The following is a 4,887-nucleotide window of genomic DNA, read 5'->3' on the forward strand; positions in this document are numbered from 1 at the left end:
GCCAGAAAGGTCACATCTTCCTGACCACCAGGACAAAGGGGACTCTCTGTGGAGTAGAATCCCAAAACCTGGAGTCTTGGGCCAAAGTCTGGACTTGGAAGAGCAGCCACATGAAATTTTGAATTGCAGAAGTTCAAAAGGAAACCTCCAGATGGCCTTGTGACTATTTCCTCGAATACTAGGAGTGGTAAGGATACTTCTCAATGCCTCTCAAAATGTCTTCCAAGAAAGATAAGTCTAGGCCATCTGGATTGGGTTTGCCTTGGTTCTGAATTCATTTAGCACATAACAAGTTTGGACATGCACGTCTCAGCAATGGAAAATGTTAACTGAAATGGTCACAGGTGGTTTTATCCTTGTGGGAAGATTCAAAAGTGAGCTTGCATGCACCCAGATGGTATAACCAATTACCACAAGGACCCGTGGAAACCAAGAGAAGAGGTAAATGTGAGGTGGAGGCAGCTGCCAGCATTGCGCTGTGTACTTGAGATAGTTAGCTATTGTGTCAGCTTGAGGGGAAAGTGCCCAGCCAGCTGTATTATCATGGTTCTGGGGGTGACTGAGTGATGGACTTAGTGAAGAGCAAAGACCCACCGTCACCATGGGTGGTACCAACCTCTAGGCTTGCAGCCTGAGTGGAATAAAATGGGGAAGAAGAAGGAAGTCTCATGTCTGAATTCCTGGAAGAGCTCCAGTCTTCCCTTTCACGTTGGACATCCATCTCCTGGCTTCTAGCACAGACCCTCCAGCCTTCCAGCACAGACCCTTTGGCTTCCTGAGAGGGATTCCCACAGAACTCCAGGAACTCTAGGCCTTTGACTTTTGACTAGACCCTTTGGACTCCAGCCTATAGATGACCCTTTTACACTTTTTAACCCTACTTTGTAAATCCATAGATATATAGATATGTGGATATATGAATATACAGATATACAGATATATAGATAACTATTCCAAGTCATTTATTGAATATAGAACACTACAGGTTACAAACTTACTTGTTTCCCTCTCATAATTGCATGGAGGTTCTAGCTGGCAGCTGCCTATCAGGGAGAGAGAGAAAGAGAGAGAGAGACAGAGAGACAGAGAGAGAGAGAGAGAGAGAGAGAGAGAGAATATCATAACGTTTGCCACCAACATTCAAAAGTCAAAGTATGATTCCTACAGAGTATGTATCACTTCCACACCAGTACAAAGTCAAAGCAATCATATGTAGAAGCATCCTAACACAGGAATTGTTGGTATTAAACTGTACAAAACAAAACAGCCATTACAAATCCAGTAGGGAAAATGACCACAAACAAAGAAATACATAAATACACTCAATAATTACCAATGGTGACAAGAACTTCAAAGGCATCATTCAAGGTGCTATGAAAGAGACAGATGGAGAGGCACTTTCATCTGGAATTTGCTGAAACCCTAAATTTGGCTAAGAATGAAGTAACCTTGTGAAGGAGGAGGTGACAGTACCAGAAGGAGGGACCTGTACGTGTGAGGAACATGCTGGCATTTTTTTTTTTTTTTGGTGCCAAGAATTAAACTCAGGACCTTGTGCTTGCCAAGCAAGGCACTGTGCCACTGTGCTGTATCCCTGGCCTCCGAAGTTAGCATTTAAATACATTTGCAGGAGTAACTGTTATCGATATATAATATTAAATACACAGCATAAATAAACTTTCACAGTCACCATTCTAGTACTCATATCTATATTTGTTCCCAGTTCTGAACAAAATCTCACATGCATTATAAGCCCAAAATATTAATCTACTTTCAACAGCTAACAGTTAATTTGCCACAGTTTCTGTAGGTCGGGAAAGTTGGAGTGGCTGATTTGGGTGCCTCAGACTCAGGGTGTGTCGTACCTACGGCCTCTGCCAGAGCTGAAGGAAAGTGGAATCTTAACCAGGCTGGAGGGTTTTTCTGCACTCTGAGCAGAGCAGACCGCTGCTCTCTGCTGGTGGAAGGTGGCAATTTCTGGCTACATGGGCTTCCCCGTAGGGCAAAGGAAGAGAGGAGGTGCTGGAAATGGCGAGACGGTAAAGGAGAAGGAATGGAAAGGAAAGGAGGAAAAAGGGAGGAGGAAGGGCAGGAGGAGGAAGAGAAAAAAGAGAAGGAAAATGAGAAGAAAGATGAAAGAAAGAAAGAATAGAAAATAGAGAAGGGAGGAGGAGAAGGTGGAGGAGGAGAGAGTAAACAAAATGCAGGTCACGGGCTTTATAATTTGATACCATAAATGACATCCTGAGTCCTTTTCTGCGTTCTATAATTTGTTGTAAACCCACACTCATAGGGAGAGGAAATAAACATCAGGAGGTGAGGGTCTTTGGGATCTTAGCCATCTTGAAGTCTTTCCACCATACTGACTTTCTCCTGGCCGGTCTCTTTCTCTAGGTAATAAACATACCCCAATGAACCCAGGATATCACGAGAAGTTCAGGGCGTTCTCAATGCTGGACCTGGCCACTAAGTTGATGGACTGGACTCCAGGCTGGTACAATTCCAAATTCAGACGCACGGGGGCAGCAGGAACACATAGCTTGGAAGTCTCTAGCCCCTCAGTTCGTTAGGACATTTAGTGTCTCAGCTCCAAGCACAGAGAAACGGGAAGCGAGCAAGAAGGAAGGGGCGGGGGAAGAAAGGGGAAAGGGAGGTGGAGGCACAGAGGCAGAGAAACAGACTGAGAAATGGACCCGAGGAACTTTATGGCTGAGTTACAGCCCCACCCCCAGTCCTTTTCTCCATTTTGAGACGGTCTTGCTAGGTTGCCCGAGGTGGCCTTGAACTTTTAGTCCTCCTGCCTCAGCTTGTGGAGTAGCTGGGGCTGTTGCTGAATCCCGATTCCTTAGCCTCCCTACTCAGCCCTCTGCACCGAGGAATCATAAGCCCGCAAGCCAGAGGCTTCTCAACCTGGGACACACTTGGTAAGGCTTGGAAACTGTCCTAAGTCTTCCACATTTCTCATTTCATCCCTAGGTTCCCTCAGTTTTAGTGTCCTCTTCCATCTCGTCACTTTTTTCTTTTTTTTTTTTTTTGCCATTCCAGGTAGGGCACCCAGGTCCTTGCACATGTTAAGCAAGTACTGTATTACCGTGCTACATGCCCAGCCTTAACGAGTCCAAGTAAAGAAAGGATAAAAAAGCATATGAAAAGAAGGAAGGGAAAAGAAAAAATATATATATGCACACACATACACGATAGCTAAGATAAATATACTACTAATTTCTATTAATTCATTAAAAACAACAGTTTGTGCTTACATCGTTTGATTAACCTTTCATGCCTATATCTTGTAATCTGAGCAACTACTTTGAAGATACTATGCAATATAGCAACCACTGTTAATCTCCTATTATCTTGTTTTGAAACTATCATTTTCTCTCTTTAAAATAAAAAAAATATTAATTTGCAGGATAAAGAGCACATAAGGGTGAAGGGGAAGGTTGTAGTTTTCTTTTGAACAGCTTTGTCGAGGTACAATTTATATATGCACCCTGCATTCCTTCATTTAAACTATACAGTTCGATGGTTGTTAATATATTCGCAGATTACCTGAGCAACGTTATTACCAAAATCCGTATCATTATTCTCAAAAGAAACCTCACAACCAGCCAGTGCCACATCTGGTCTCACTCCAAGTCCTCATCCTCGAGCCTTAGGCAAGCGCTAATCTGCTTGCTGTCTTTAACTGATTTGCTGATTCTAGATACTTTGTATAAATAGAGTCCTATTCCATATGATCTTTTGTATCTAATTTCTCTCACTGGGAATAGTATTTGCAAGACCCATCCACTCTGTAGCTCATGTCTGTGCTTCATTCTCTTTCATGGTTAGATAACTTTTTTTGCTGTGTTTTTTTAGATAACTTTTCATCCTATCGATGCCCAATATTTCATCTATCTGTTCACTCATGCATGGACTTCTGAGCTGTTCTGTACTGTTTTTTATGAATAAACCCTCTATGAGGGTTTCTGCACAAATTTTTGTGCATACAGGATTGTACTGCTACTTTGCGATTTTTATTTGTAATCCTATTTTTGTTTTTAAGTGAAAAAATGGTGATTGTGCTTGCTAATGGAGAGCACGGTGATATTTCAATACATGTATTCAATGTGTAACGATCAGATCAGGATACATGGTGTATCTATCACCTTGGATCTACATCATCACTTCGTGTTGGGGACATAGAAAATCATCTCTGCTGACATTTTATTTCACTCACCTCGTTGTGTCAGCTGTGGTTACTCCCCGTTTTGCAACGTGTTACAAGTTATGCTTTCTAGGCTGGGGATTTAGCTCAGCAGCACAGCGCCTGCCTGGCAAGTGCAAGTTCGTGAGTTCGATTCCCGGCACTGGAAAAAAACAAAAACAAACAAACAAAAAGTTATCCTTTCTATCCAGCTGCTCCTGTTCACATCAGCCACCCTCCCCCACCCCTCCCTTCCCCACAGTGTCCCCCACTCTGGTAGCCGCTGTCCTAGTATTATAGGAGCTAGGTGTAAATATCACAGGCAGTCAGGCAGGGCTGGGCCCTCTAGGAAGTCAGCACACAGGATGAAAACACATGAAAACAACTGTGGATTGAGGCACATGTGTTGGAGGCCAGGCCTCAAGATAAAGACAAAATGACCAGCCCTACATCCCTCCCCAAGAGATAAACAATAAATTAGCATTAACGTCAGTCACCCGGTGGGCAGCCAAAACCCCCTGATTCATCTCTTCTTAAAAGGTCTTGATTCTTCCCAGATATCCTTGCTGCATGAGCTGCTTCCTCATTATATCACTATTAGCTATCTAAGTGGCTAAACTCGTAATTGAACTGGTTGATCATAGTTTTGTCCCGCATTGTACTCACCTTGTGATTTCACACCCTCCTCATGATTTTGC

The 4,887-nt window shown here is 43.1% G+C and overlaps 1 protein-coding gene across 1 annotated transcript in view; it reads right to left on the reverse strand.

Moving 5' to 3' along the window:
* LOC102004985 (olfactory receptor 7G2-like) overlaps positions 1–4,343 on the reverse strand; it is a 50,108-nt gene extending 45,765 nt beyond the window's left edge. The window contains exon 1 of the mRNA XM_013509126.1: positions 4,223–4,343. The gene's annotated coding sequence lies outside the window, so the exon portion shown is untranslated. The remainder of the gene's footprint in view (positions 1–4,222) is intronic.
* Positions 4,344–4,887: the final 544 nt, after the last annotated feature.

This window comes from Chinchilla lanigera, unplaced genomic scaffold (assembly GCF_000276665.1).
Source record: "Chinchilla lanigera isolate Chin_1 unplaced genomic scaffold, ChiLan1.0 scaffold00162, whole genome shotgun sequence".
In the NCBI taxonomy this organism is placed as follows: Eukaryota; Metazoa; Chordata; class Mammalia; order Rodentia; family Chinchillidae; genus Chinchilla; species Chinchilla lanigera.